At 42.7% G+C, this 15,337-nt stretch overlaps 1 long non-coding RNA gene across 1 annotated transcript in view; it reads right to left on the bottom strand.

Annotated features, from left to right (window-relative positions):
- The window catches only part of LOC109566685 (uncharacterized), a 51,706-nt gene that overhangs the window by 4,518 nt on the left and 31,851 nt on the right, over positions 1-15,337 (bottom strand). The window contains exons 4-5 of the long non-coding RNA XR_002181871.2: positions 10,826-10,878; positions 8,565-10,284 (exon numbers count right to left, since the gene is read on the bottom strand). This is a non-coding gene — a long non-coding RNA (uncharacterized lncRNA). The remainder of the gene's footprint in view (positions 1-8,564; positions 10,285-10,825; positions 10,879-15,337) is intronic.

The following is a 15,337-nucleotide window of genomic DNA, read 5'->3' as shown; positions in this document are numbered from 1 at the left end:
GGGAGGGGCGGAAGACAAGGGAATAGCGTGGAAGGAAGAGGTGAGGAGCTCCCAGAAAAACTGAATCTGCCCCTCTGTTTTCCTTGGAGGGGACCCCAATATCTTCTATCACTAACTACTTTCAGAGGAGGATTTCCCTGCTGGTCCAGTGGCTAAGACTCTGCACACCCAATGCAGGGGGCCTGGGTTTGATCCCTGGTCAAGAAACTAGATCCCACATGCCCTAAGACCTGATGCAGCTAAATAAAGTAAATAAATAGATATAAATAAATACTAAAAAAATACTTTCAGAAAGTAAAGATGATCATTTCTGTGGAAAGAAAATAAAATTATGAATAAAAAATCAGATTTTTCTGTTTTGTCAACTCTATTTCGATAAAAAAAAGAAAAAATGCATAAGAAAATCAGATTTTCTTTCAATTACCTGATGGAATAATTTTTCAAAAAGAGCAGATTTGGGGCCCAACCTTTCTGCTTTACTTAGCATCAGAAAATGTCCCCATTTAGTAAATGCTTATGATGGTGATAACGGTGAAGACATCAGTACTTCTTTCTAAACAAAAAAAAATTTCACTAGGAAAGCAATTGAAAAGAGTATGAACCAAATATTTAAAGACTGAAAGAAGCATTGAAAGGGTAGTGTCAGGAGATTTGGAAATGACAAAAATGGGATGACTGCCTAAATACATACAGTGGCAAAAATATACCCTTGTTCTTTAGAGCAGCAAAGATATGTCAGCTTATGGAACAAGGAAATGATGGGTCTCTAAACACTACTTTGATGAGACACAGCTGGTTGGTGACTGTTCTGTGGATAGTATCAGAGTATTTTTATGTGTATGTGTGCGAGCATGTGCTGAAGCGTTGGGAGCCGAATGTAACCACCTGCTAGGGCTTGGGGAATTTTCCCCTGAAATCCAACTGTGGCCCTCAGAACCCTTAGTTGTGAAATCACACTCTTTGCACTGGAAAAGACTTTAAATTTCTCCAGTGAAGTCTTTCCTGACCTTTTTTGAGAAACAGGACTCCTTTCAACCTTATAAGATAAAAATAAAAAAGCTTCAAGGACCTCCATGTACTAGCGGTGATACTTTTAATATCTGTTCTTTGAGAAAATGCAGAGTGGCAAAAGACTGTATAGATTTATTGACAACTCATAGTCCACTGGTACTCTATTGACACGACTCAGTGCCTAAATAGCAACAACCCACCCCTGATCACAAGATCATCTGCAAAATTTGAAAAAGAATAGTATATTTACTTGCCAGACATATTTTTCATTCCATCTAAAGCAAAACTTGTCTCTGTGGCTTCAGGCTCTTATAATAACTCCACTGCTCACCAGCCTATCCCTGGAGGCCTTTCATTCACAAACTGGGAAATCCAGCTCCAAGAAAATTACCCTGTTGATGCTCTACAACAGTCTTGCCACAGCCAGTTATTGTCCAGCCTGTACTTGAAACCCTTCGGTGGTGGGGAACTCACTACTTGAAAAAGTATCTCATCCTGTCTTCGAATCAAGACTGTTAGATGATTAGACTTCATTATCTTGAACTCAAATTCTTACTACTTACATTACTTGTTTCTAACTATTGGGTTGGCCAAAATGTTTGTTCAGGTTTTTCCATAAGATCTTACCAAAACACAAGTGAACTGTTTTGGCCAACTCGATACTTCCTTAGGTCATGCAGACAAATCTAGTCCCTCTTCCATACACAGCCCTTCAAAAACTATAGAAAGTGCTGCTACATTCTCTGAGCTGTCTCTTTTCCAAGCTAAATGTATCTGGTTCCATGGACTATTTCTGAGTTAGCGTTTTTTTTTTTTTTTTTTAATTTGTTAAATTTTAACATTTGAAATTGATATAGTGATGATACTACCTCTAAATCAAGTCATTGTTCCTTTCCACCATTTTTCATTTCACCCTATTGTAACAGCCCATTTGTTCTCCGGGTTACTGGGGACCACTCCAGAAAGGGAAAAATTTAAATGTTGAAGGTAGGAAATAGATATGATTTTATTTTTCTGTGAACAAGAATTAAAAGGAAGAAAAGGGGGTTTGTTTGTTTGGGTTTTTTTTCACCTTGTACGTGTGTGCTTGCTAAGTTGCTTCAGTCGTGTCTGACTCTTAGCGACCATGTGGACTGATGCGTTTCAGGCTCCTCTGTCCATGGGATTCTCCAGGCAAGAAGACTGGAGTGGGTTGCCGTTCCCTCCTCCAGGGGATCAGGAACCAGCGATGGAACCAGAGATGGAACCTGCGTCTCTTATGCCTCCTGCAGGCAGGCAGGTTCTTACCCTGGTGCCAAAAATTTCATTTACTGATTGATGCATTGTGCAGAAGCGGATATGGTGGGAACATGGAGGCTGGAACCAGAAGATCTGTGTTCAAGTCCAGCTGCTGCCTGGAGGACCTTGGATGATCTTGGGTGACCTTGGGGAAAGCTCTTAACTTCCCTGCAATCTGTTTCATTGTCTGTAAAGTCAATGGACAGGGAGGCCTGGCATGCTGCGATTCATGGGGTTGCAGAGTCGGACACGACTGAGCAACTGAACTGAACTGAAAGTCAGTGGAGTAATTCGGATGCTTTTAACCCACCTAATGGTTTCGTATTATAACTTATTTCCCTATGAGCTCTCTTACCTAAGGCTTGGTTACCTCCCTGTGTCTCCCCTGAGCTGCTGGGAGGTGCAGGGAGATCCTGAAATTGTGCTACCTCTTCCCTGGCGACTCATTTCTTGACTCTGCTGGCTCCTCGATGCATGTTCTCCTGCTCTGTTTTCACATTCCCTGACACTTTGGTTTGCATTTTTTATCATTTTCCTTAAGTGTTCTACATCTCACTGCCTCCCTCCCAAAAATGAAAAACAAAACAAAACAGAGGTTGTTTTGTCAAAACTTCATCAATTTCCTTCCCCTTCATCGTCAAAATGAATGATGTGTTTACCTATCTGTCCCTCCTCCTTGTCTTGGAGGAGGTTACATCTTTAACTCCTTCCAGGCCAATCCATCTCCCCGTGGTCTTGATCCTTCATTTATAACTCACCTCTTCTCTCTCCCCTTCTCTCTGTTGCTGGCATTTCTCTAATCCATGTACACACCACACACATTTCCACCAGCCCTAAATAGAACACGCCACCTTTTCATGGCCACTGCCAATAGCCCCCACCTGTCACTGCTGCTGATCAGACCTGGATCCCCATGTCTCTGGGAAGCAGCTGATGCTGGGGCTGGATGCCCTGTGGCCTCACATACCTTTTTCAGACTTTCTCCCTTGACCTGGACCCTGCTTCTGTTTAATTCTGTTGGCAAAGGCCTGCTGCCTGAGGACAGATCCCTGACATAAGGTGGAAAATGATGGAAGAAAGAACAAGGGCTTTGAGGCTCCACAAGTGTAGGTTCAAATCTATTCTGACATTCTACTGGCTCCAGACAGGCACGTGACCTTTCTGAGCCTCAGTTTCCTCATTGTTAAGCAGTACCTTGGAAAGGTGTCCAAAAGATGAAAAAAGATAATGATACGAAACCACATAAAAAGCACATTACTTTTGTTAGTGATAAATTCTCTGGCATGCAGGATCTTAGTTCCTGGACCAGGGATCAAACCTGTGCCCCCTGCAATGGAAGTGTGGAGTCTTAACCACTGGACCGCCACAAGGGAAGTCCTTCTTGTTCCCTTCCTTCCTTGTGTGTTCCCAAGCTCTGAGAATGGAACCACCACCCCGTCAGGGACACCCAAAACAGAAAATTCATATACCACAACCCTGTGGCCCCCTGCTCCCCTCCCAACTCTCACTCCATCTGACTCTACATTTTATCCATTTTACATCGTCCCTGTATTTTCACTATGCTTAGTTCAAACTCTCACATTGCTTCATCCAATTTTTATAACCTCCAAACTGATCTCTCTTGTAGCCACCCTCCCTCCTGGGCCAGAGATAATCTTTTTCAAATAGAGAATTCACATTGCTGCCTTGCTTAAGTCTCTGACAAATGTCTTTTGCCAAAATCATCAGTGAAAAATCCCACCTCCTTCACAATTTGTCCTTTGATGCTCACCCCTTACTGAATGTCCCTGGGACTTGGGTAAGGGCCTATATGGCTTCTTTTTAGTTTGCACTTCAGTCCATCAACTGACCACTTTCACTCACATGATCTCTCTTCCTCTAAACAGCCCAGCTTTGTTTGTATTGTCTAGCATATGTAGGTGATTCAATCCCAGGAAATTTTTTTTGGTGGATATTTTTAGTCATCAAATGGTATAAATACTGGAGTAGGAAATGGCAACCCATTTCAGGATTCTTGCCTGGGAAATCCCATGGACAGAGGAGCCTACTGGGCTACAGTCCATGGGGTTGAAAACGAATTGTACACAATTAAGCACACACACACACACCCTAGTATACATGTAATGTATTCTTTTAGATGGATGGCTTCAAGTGGTCTGACTTGCAAATACACCCACTGTTTACTGTTTTCTGTAAAAATATAAATGCCAGATCAATGCTGTGTTTCTAAGGCACATAACTCAACAGTTTCTCTTTGTTCCTGCCCTTGATACTCTTTGTCTCTGTCTTCAACAAAGAGAGAAATACGAATTATGAGCATCACTCAATGTACCTAACTTGAAATTAAAGACTATGCTGTTGGTCACATTTTAAAAAAAGATATAAATACTCTACACATTAGTCATAGAGTTTACAAAATTTTAGAGCAAACTTGTAACTATCCGATGGCATCTCAGAAATATTTGAAAGGATCAAGGAATAATGGTACTAGCAGAGCGATTCTGAACACTTATTCTAGTTAACATTGAACTCTTTTTTTCCCCCAGGTTAAGGGAAGAATATAGCACAAATAACGTAGAGCATCAAGTATAGAAATACACCTATTTTTGTTGTATATGTTATGTTTTTTCCCAAGTTGCAGATTAACTTTTCTAAGGAAGCTTTTGTTAAAGTTGGGTAAATAAAAAATTAATTCTTAATCTCAGATATCAAGCAGTTAATGCTAAATTGGGGAGTGACTCAAAAGTATGGAAATTTCAAGCATCAAGCTAACTGGGAGAACCACTTTAGTTGCAGATAAGTTTATAACTATAATTTGGATGGAGAATGTGTCTTTCTGTCCCCACTTGACTGTTGATTTACTTCTTTTATACAGTCACAGCTTATCTCTCAACAAAAAAATGATCATTAAGGTGACACCAGCAACTTGCTCCCTGATAGGTATACTATACAGCGAGGAGTGTAGAATGTGGGTGATTTGGGGGTTTTTTGATCCTTACATTTGGGTCAGATGTAAAAGCACATTCATAGACCAGAGTCTACAAAATATACTCATTGTTGAAATGAGAGGTCATTCTATTTTTACTCACTTTCACTTTAATTGCAAATTGTTAGTGCAGGAATTTCCACAAAAGGGTTATACAAGCATGCCCAAATTGCTTGAAATATTTTCCACTTCTCTGACTTCCCATGGGAAAAGCCACTAGGTTGCATTTGCGGCATCTCAGTGGGTTCAAGCAGCCTAATTGGGATTTAGAAGTTTTCAACTGTACGGGTTTACAAAGGGACATCCAGGATCGGAACTCCTGTCTCCATGCCCTCCCTGGAATCTGTAAATGTGTAAATGACCAGTGGAAAACACAACCTGAATGATGGTGGCTAACATCCAACTTTCGTTTGCTTGTTCACGATCTCATTTTTACATTTATTCCTTAAAATGATTTTTTTTCAAAAGATCTGAACAGTCTGCCAGGAATTTCATCAGGAAGAAAAGTACACTGTTATGTTCTTTGAGAAAAAAACAAAAAAACAAAAACGAATTCACGTCTCATATGGGAGAAATATACTCTTGGGCACAGGTAACTTTCTTGTCTCTTGGGCAGAAACACCTAATCATTCTGTCCCATCTGTCAGAGCCACTTAATTGCAAACACAGGCCCTCTTGCAACACAGCAAACCAATGCAAAACAATTAATTAAAGCTCGGAGGAAAGTAGCTGTTTAAAGGTATATACTAACTCAAGAAGTAAAACTCTTGCTGCGATGTAGCTTTGACTCTCTCTTGTGCTTTCTTGTATCCCCCCCACTCCCATCCCTGTACCTATGAAATTTTATTTGTCCTGCTTGTCAATTTCTGCTAACACTCAGTGTGATTTAAACTAGTTAGGGAAAAGAGCCGGAGTAAGCGATCCATTGTTTGCCTCTCAAACTTCAGCCTGCGGATAAATCGCCAGGGGATCTCGTCAGAATGCAAGTTCTGATTCGGTGGGTCTGAGGAGGTGACCAGGAAGCTGCATTTCCAAGAAGCTCCCAGATGTTCTGATGCTGCTAGTTCCAGACCGCAATTTGAGTAAGAAGGATCTAGACCAGCGGTCTCCACCTTTTTGGTACCAGGGACTGGTTTCATGGAAGACGATTTTTCCATGGACTAGGGTCAGGGGTGGGAGAGAGTGGGGATAGTTTCAGGATGATTCAATTGTATCACACTTATTGTGCACTTTATTTCTATTATCATTACATCAGCTCCTCCTCGGATCATCAGGCATTAGATCCTGGAGGTTAGGGATCCCATGTCTAGACTATTAGATCCTCACTCTTCCTGTTGTGAATTTAGACTTCATCTGTTCAGGTTTGCTATGCAAGTTCATCTCCATCTTATCTGCTTCATACAGTAAGCACAGCTCAGATTTACCTTGCCTGCTTCACCTCTATTCAAACCCACACTTATCCTTGCACTTGTGGCTATTTCCTCGGGAATCCTTAAGGACACACATCAGTGTCTGTTGTTGTTCAGTCGCTCAGTCGTGTCCGACTCTTTATGACCCCATGGACTGCAGCACGCCAGGCTTCCCTGTCCTTCACCATCTCCTGGAGCTTGCTCAAACTCATGTCCATTGGGTGGGTGATGCCATCCAACCATCTCATCCTCTGTCATCCCCTTCTCCTCCTTCCTTCAGTCTTTCCCAGCATCAGGGTGTAGGACTCTGATAGATCACACAAAGAATACATTCATGATGTGGTCCCTCCAGGCAGTTTATAAACAAAGTGACACACGTCTATTTTTCCTTTCCTTTTATAATTGAACTGTCATGCAGCTGTGCACTGTTTGGAAAAATATGTTGGGCAGGTAGGAATCTGTCAAAAACTCCCTGTGGGTCTTAAGATCATGTGGCTCCATTTTCTTCACAGTGAAAAATGCCAAGGCTGAATCTGATGATCTCCAAAGCCTCTTCCTGCTCTCATTATTTATGATTCTAAGAGTTAGTCATTTAATCATCTGGAGGGATCTGTACTGGTTTAAACCAATGGATGCTCCTTTGGGGAGGTAGTCCTATTAATGTGGAACCCTGTTGAATTCACCAGGTTCTGCTGAGTTCATCCTTCTCTGTGCTCCCAAGAGCATATCACTTGACCCCTAAGAATAGGGCAATGGCACCACATCTTCATCAATTTACACCCACTTGTCTTTACGGCTGGACTCTGGATGTCTGGGTCTGGACCCTTTGGGTGGAAGGGAGGCAGCCAGGAAGATTGTGCCAAGTTGCTGAGACTGCAGGGCTTGGCTGGCCTGGGCAAGGCTTTCCCCAAGGTACATGAAATCAGCCTAACGCCAAACAGGAAGTAGGAAATGAACGTAAGAAGTGAAGCCAGAGATGAAAGCTGGAGTACTGTCAAGGAAGTGAGGTGGAACCATAGTCAAGAAAATGAGATGTGACCAGAAATCGGTAGGCTTAGGAAACAGAATTTGAAAGGATGTCAAGTGAATGGTTCTGGTTGAAGGCTGTCATCACTCATAGGAAGTGGAAAGTGTTAATCACTCAGTTGTGACCTACTCTGTGACCCCATGGATTGTAGCCCACCAGACTCCTCTGTCCATGGAATTCTCCAGGCAAGAATACTGGAGTGGATAGACATTCCCTTCTCCAGGGGATCTTCCCAACCCAGGAATCAAACGCAGGGTCTCCTGCATTGCAGGCAGATTCTTTACTGTCTGAATCACTAGGGAAGCCTATCACTCATAGGGGTGGGACTAATTTTTGAATTGCTAGATTAGAGGAGCTACTCAGGACTGGTCAGAGAGCTTTGTGAGCACAGACACTCTACATTACTCACCTTTTTGCTGAGTATCTCTAACAAGTGTCTGATACAATGAAAGAGATGAATTAAAGTAAGAAAGAACAAATGAATGAATGAATAAAACAAGTCTAATTGTAATGTATCCATTCTCTTCATTTTCTTTGCCACTCTACAAGTTCATATTCTCATTATTTCTCAAGCAAACCAAAAGGACTCCCCAGTTCGCCAGTCTTTCCCAATTTCAATTCATATTTTAGACCGCAGCAGTTTTAGTCCTCTTGTTTGTAGGTTAGTTATTTGCTTATTCTGTTCTATTAAGGAAAGTAAGTCCCTCGAGATGGTTAGAAATGGTGTCCTACCAAGTTTTCCATGTCCAAAATAGCTAGCTGTCAAGAAATATTTGTTGAAGTGAATCATTATAGTCATATGTCAAGTCACTATGAGGATTCAATGTCCTGAACATTTAAGACAAATACTTACTTTATTTTTTAGCTGTGCTGGGTCTTCGCTGATAGGCATGGGCTTCCCTGATTGTGGTGAGAGGGGGCTGCTCTCCAGCTGCAGTGTGCAGGCTTCTCACCGCAGGGGCTTCTCTTGTGGAGCACAGACTTTGGGCACAGGCTTCGGCAGCTGTGGTGCTCAGGCTCAGTAGTTGTGACACACGGGCTTAGTTGCCCCACGGCATGCGGAATCCTCCCAGACCAGGGATCAAACCCATGGCTCCTGCACTGGCAGGCAGAATCCCAACCACTGGACCACCAGGGGACTCCCTGAACACTTAAAGCAATCTCTTCCTTTCCATATTATTCTTTAATAATCAGACACTCAAGACTTACAGTCGACTAAAATGTCCTCATAAAGTCTATCTGATATAAACTTTTGTGTTAATTATTACATCAGATTTATGACTTCAAGGTTAAATTCATACCTTTTAAGAGAACTTTTTATGAAGCAGTATTTTCATTTTTTTTTAGTAGCAGACTCTATGAGAGCTATTGAACCTCTTCCCCACAAATGCACATATGCATGCACGCACAATATGATTTCAAGAGATTTAGGAATTCCCTGAAGCCCCTAGGAGATCCCTAATATTGATGGAAGTCAAGCCTGGAATTTCTACTGGAGAAGAATAGAGGTTTTCTGCAGCTAAGAGAGAGGCTTCCCTGGTAGCTCAGATGGCAAAGAATCTGCCTGCAATGTGGGAGACCTGGGTTCAACCCCTGGGTCAAGAAGATCCCCTGGAGAAGGGAATGGAAACCCACTCCAGTATTCTTGCCTGGAGAATCCCATGAACAGAGATGGAGGAACCTGGTGGATTACAGTCCATGGGGTTGCAAAGAGTCAGACACAAGATTCCACCCTATTCCTCCCTCTCACTTCTGCCCGCAGCCCTGTTACCTAGCCTTTAGGAACACGGATGAGCAGTCCATCAATACCCATTTTGAGATTGAAAACAGAAAACACACGGGAGGCAGGGCACCATGTATTCTGTGCTCTTGTCAACAAGGTCTTTATCCTGCGATTATGGAAGATGAGCGTGGACTGGCTGGATGGCCACTCTTGAAGCCAGGAGAAATAGACAAATGCTTTTGAAATTGCCAGCTGATGAAAGAGAAGACACAGGGTTACTTCCATTCAACGCCGTTGGCCCCTGGGAGTTCCTAGCTGTCCTTGGAGTATCTGTTGATAGCAAGGGCTGCTTTTGAGCCTGAGGAACCCTTTCTTCCTTTGAAGATTCCTTTCCCCATTCTTTCAGCTTCAAACTCGTGTGTGGATCCGACACCTGGGGAAGTTTGCTAGGAGAAGGGTGATTAGGGTCCTCAAAAATTAAAAAAAAAAAAAAGAAAATAATCTGTCAAAGGTTGATTCTAGTTTAATTTCCTGGCAGCTTTATCCCAGAAATAAGGGCTTCCAAATTTCTGTTTCGAGAGATTTCAATATCCTCTGCAATTTTGAAATAAGAGATTTCTCTGATGTAGGTTGTCATGGCATGATGGAAGACGACAGAAAAATCTGTTGAGATCTCAGAACTCACACTTTCATGCTTTTTTCTTTTCACTCTTTTCATGGGTAATCTGCCATTTTAAAGTGGTTTCCCCAAGATCCAGCCAGTATTTGAAACAAGATCCTCGGTCCCTTTATAGAGTGGACATAACCTTTCCTGGGCTCCACCTGTTCAGCTCATGACTGATTTCTCAACCTGTTGAGAGACATCGAGTTGGATGAGCAGCATGTTATTGCATACAAAGCACAACCATTAATGATCAATTATATAATAAAATCATGGTTTAACAGACATCATCAGTTTTGACTTACGCCACCAGAATAGGTATAACTAGGGGGCAGGAAGAGAAAGCATTTCATCTGATAAACCTGGGAGGAAACCGAGCATTCTGATGCAGAATTCACACTATCAATTCAAAACAAGAGGGAAACAATTTGCAATAAGAATCACAGGCATCAAGAGATGTACATAAGCTGAGGATTCTGCATTTGGGAGGCATATGGATTTAAAATTAATCCAAGCATCATCTAATAATAGCATGCAGAGAATATCTGTGCACACAAAGCAGAGATGTTCCAGTAGCCTCTTCATATATATTCTGCTCAATAATTAGTGCTCTTAATTATAATGTCGTTAACAAATAATTATACCATTCTTAAGCAAAGAAATTTAATTCTGTACCAAAAAAATTTTAAAAAAAGGAGAGATGGTTTACTTTAAGATATGGCTTAGTTACCTGTGGATGGAAAAAACTTCAGAGGTCCCACTCCTGAAATTCAAAGTCTCCACCTACAGAACAGCAGTAAGCAAAACAAACAAACAGAAACAAAGCACCACTAAATTAATGCCACCACCCTAACTGTTCTCCTAAGCAATGACAGGCAAGACATTGTATGCATAGGACTAGACATGAACTATCTGGGTTTGGGGCGGAAAGTTGTTGTTATTTAACCATGTGAGTTAGACAGGCACTTGTCATGTCTGGACCCAAGTTCCCCACTTGGAAAAGGAGAGGTTTATGATTATAAGACTTAATGCTTATTGGACACAGTGTCAGCCACTGCGCCTGACATTTTAATGTATCGTCTTTACTTCTTCAAGCAACTTTCCAAAATAAATGTTACTGTATCCATATTACTGAGGAGACAGTTGAAGCTCAGAAAGGTAAATTAACTTTCCAGAAGTGACATTAGTAACAAGTGATGGATCTGAATCTGGAACCCTACTCCAAGAGGCTCCAAGATAGGGTTCTTGTACCTAAGGTACTTGTACTCATTTATTTAAGTCCGGCCATAGAAAGCATCACAGATGGACTGGCTTACATGACAGGAATCGATTTGTCTCACTGTTCTGGAAGCCAGAAGTCTGTGCTGGATCAATGTGCTGGCAAGGTTGGTTTCTTCTGAAACTATGAGAGAGACGGTTCCATGCCTCTCTCCTAGCTTCTGGTGGTTTCTGTTCATCTTTGACATTCCTTGGCTTATGGCAGGATAGCTATAATCTTTTTTAAAATGCTTTTCTCTTGTCTGTGCTGGGTCTTCATTGCTGTACAAGCCTTTCTCTAGCTGTGGTGAGCAGGGGCTACTTCCTAGTGGCGGTGCGTGGGCTTCTTATTGTGATGGCTTCTCTTGTTGTGGGGCACAAGCTCTAGGGCACGCGGGCTCCAGCAGTAGTGGCTCCCAGGCTCTAGGGCACACGTTCAGTAGCTGTGGCTCATGGGCTTTGTTGCTCCATGCCATGTGGGATCTTTCCAGACCAGGGATTGAACGCATGTCTCCTACACTGGCAGGCGGATTCTTTACCACTGAGCCACCAGGGAAGCCCAGGATAACTAGGGTCTTCATGTGGCATCCTTTCTGCGTGTGTGTCTGGGTCTAAATTCTCCACCCCCCCCCCACACACACATTTTTTAATAAAGATACTAGTTGTATTGGATTTGGGGTCCACTCTAACTCTAGGATTGTTACTGAAAGTGGGGTCCCACTGTTCACCTCTCAGAAGCCAATAAAAATGTAAGGTTGGTGGAAAGGAAAATTTGCTTTATTTTGGGTGTCAGCAGCCAGGGAGGAGGGTGGACTCCTGTCCAAAGGCTGACTGCCCCCACTGGCAGCCAGTGGGTAAGAGCCTTTATAGATGGAGGAAGAGGGTTACACGTAGAAACAGCACTGTCAGCTCTGACCATCATCTTGAAATTAGTCATTGGTGGTTTGATCAACGTCATCTTGGCTGTTTTAAGTACAGTTAGTCTTTAGTCCCAGGGTCGGTATGTTCCCATTTCTTTGAGGTCAGTTCTTAGAATTGTGGCAGCTTATGTCATAACTATGGTCTGGTCATCATGTAACTTCTTCCACCTGGTGGGGGTTTCAGTATCTACAGTACAGCTCAAAGGATGTGGCTTAGAATCTTACCTAGAGCTCTTAAAGAGGAACTAAAGGTCCTTGACTTTGCCTGATGACTGAACTATCATTTAGTCTTATGGGGCTGTTTTCCTTTGTTTCTGCAGTTTCTTACTTCTCTCATTAAACTTATTCTTTGGCTAAAGTTTTTCTACAGACAAAAGGCAGGCTGAAGACATGGGGAGCAAGGACCATAGGGGCTGGCTCTGTTTCAGTACGACTTCAATTTCATTAACTTCATCTGCAACAACCTTATTTCCAAGTTAGGTCATATTTAGGGGGACTGGGGACTAGGACTTCAGCATATGAACTTGGTTGGGGGATGCAGTTCAATCCATCACAGTTGGGTGTTTAAATTTAATGTATTTATTTTTAATTGGAGGATCATTGCTTTACAATAGTCTGTTGGTTTCTTGCCATACATCAATGTAAGTCAGGCCTAGGTACACACATGTCCCCTCCTTCCGGTTGGGTTTTTAAACTTGTTAAAGCTCCAAGAAAGAAGTATACAAAGAAGTAATTAATAATCGGTCATGAGTAATAGTTCCAGATGAGACTAGATTTCAGAGTGCGTGAGTGTTTTCTCTGGTGGATAATGAATGCTAGCCCTTTAGAAGCCTAAGGAAATCCCCTTTGGTATGGATGACCAGGGAATGTTTTATACCATGATGGGATTTTAACTGGCTGTGAAAAAATGATGTATCCCTGGGGTCAGTGGAGACAAGAAGGAGGAGAGGGTGTGTTTTTGTGTAGGGATCTTGTCCCTGTTGTCAAGGAGCTTACAATCTAGCTCTGGAAACAATCAAACTTGTGAGAAGTTAACTATCAAGGCAAAAGTTTAAAACATGATCTTCACCAACACATGTGTGAGTAGTCATGCAATACAGCAAGCTGCAATGCCCACGTGAGTGACAAAGTGAGCTCCGGCACTTTGGGGAATGTTCATGGGTGATGGTGATGTGAATTGTTGTTGTTGATTTTTTTTTTTAAAGAACCATCTTTGGATAGAAGAAGAGCAGGGAGAGGGGTTCCCAGGGAGAGAAGGGGCTGTACACCAAGGTCATAAAGCCTGAGACCTAACTAAAAGCCATGAGATTGTGCCAGTTGGGTGGAAAAATCACATTCTTATACAGGAATGTTCCAGGGTAAGAGTGGAAAAGGCGGGAGAAGCCCCGGCAGAATTGAAGCTGCTTCTTTGAATTTGCAATTCAATGTGTAAATTCACCGTATTGGTCTCTCTTTATTAATTTTTTAAAATATTTATTTATTTGGCTGCATCATCAGGTCTTAGTTGCAGCACACGGGATCTTTCGCTGCATGCGAAGGCTCAGTAGTCATGGCTCTCAGGCTTAGTCATTCCTTGGCATGTGGGATCCTACTTCCCCAACCAGGGATTGAACCCAAGTCCCCTGCCTTGGAAAGCAGACTCTTAACCACTGGACCACCTGGAAGTCCCTAGCCTACCTTTATCTTTTCAGAATCCTGTACCAAAGCCCTTGCCTAGGAAGACATTTACCAAAGTATATGGTCAAAATCTGTGATTTGTCAGTCTTGCAGGTGTTCCTCAACTTAGGAAAAAAGTTATGGGTTTAATAAATTAGGAGGTAATGAATAATTAACAGTAATACTTCAGTCAGGTCCTCAGGTACTGGTGGGAAACAGACGACACACTCAAAATTAAGGCAGGTTTAGTAAATGACTGAGCAGTGCTTGAGGAAGCCATGAAGGAGAGGTGAGTAGTCCAGGGCTGATACCGGTAGGAAGTCATTAACTATCCCTAGGCTTGGGGACTTCCCTGGTGGTCCAGTGGTTAAGAATCTGCCTTCCAATACAGGGGACACAGGTTTGATCCCTGGCCCGGGAACTAAGATCCCACGTGCCTCAGGGCAACTAAGCCTGTGCACCATCACTGCTGAGACTGAGTTCTCTAAAGCCCACACCACAACTAGAGAGAAGCCTGTGCAACAAAGAGCCTGGACGCCGCAATGAAGATCTCAGGTGCAGCAACTGAGACCCGAAGTAGCCAAATAAGTGTTTTAAAAATAAATAAATAAAAACTACCCGTAGGCTTGAAGAGAGGGAGAGAGGAAGGTTACTGTACTAGGAGACGGACACTGGACAGGACCTGGATCCTTGAATTGAGGAATACAGCAGACCCCGGTCACTGGGCAGAGAGCAGGGGATAAAGGCTCCCACCTCACTCTCCTGCCTCCTCAGCTTCCTGTTCAACCCCAGCTAAGGCCAAACGCAAGGGAGTTCACCAATAGAGAAAGTCAAGTCTTCCTCCCAGGGCACACAGCAGGGTGGGGATAATACATGAGGCAGGGAGGGACAATTGGGGGCAAATGGGAGCTTTCCTGCACAGTTACTTTGCAAGAGGACTTCTTTGAATACTTTATATGTTAATGTGTTAGTGACCCTACAAAGGAGGCTTTGGAAGGCAATATTCCTAAACTAGCTTTATCAAAAAATTCCATTTTTGAAGGCTTCCTAGGACCAGTGATCAAAGAAAACCAAATTGGGAGGCTTTGATCGGTGGGATGAAATCCAAACCTCTTCTATCAGTCAACCTTCTTTCAAATGAAAAGTGTCAGGAACCAATCTCAAGCTAAACGAAAGGAGAAAATTTGGCTTTCACAAAATTTGTGAGTCAGAAAGAGGCTTTTGATTCAGGCAAGGATGGACGCAGGAGCTCTCAGGATGGTGAGACCTCTGTCTGTCCCTTCAACATTTCACTCTGTCCATCACAGCTAAGCTTTATTCTGCATGCTGGCTCTCACCATGAGGTGGGCAGTACCCCTACTGACTGCCCCCTACTACATCCTCCCAGCTCAGCAATTCCAGTGAGGTAG

Source organism: Bos indicus, chromosome 12 (assembly GCF_029378745.1).
Source record: "Bos indicus isolate NIAB-ARS_2022 breed Sahiwal x Tharparkar chromosome 12, NIAB-ARS_B.indTharparkar_mat_pri_1.0, whole genome shotgun sequence".
Classification (NCBI taxonomy): domain Eukaryota; kingdom Metazoa; phylum Chordata; class Mammalia; order Artiodactyla; family Bovidae; genus Bos; species Bos indicus.
This window is presented reverse-complemented; position numbering and strand designations above follow the sequence as displayed.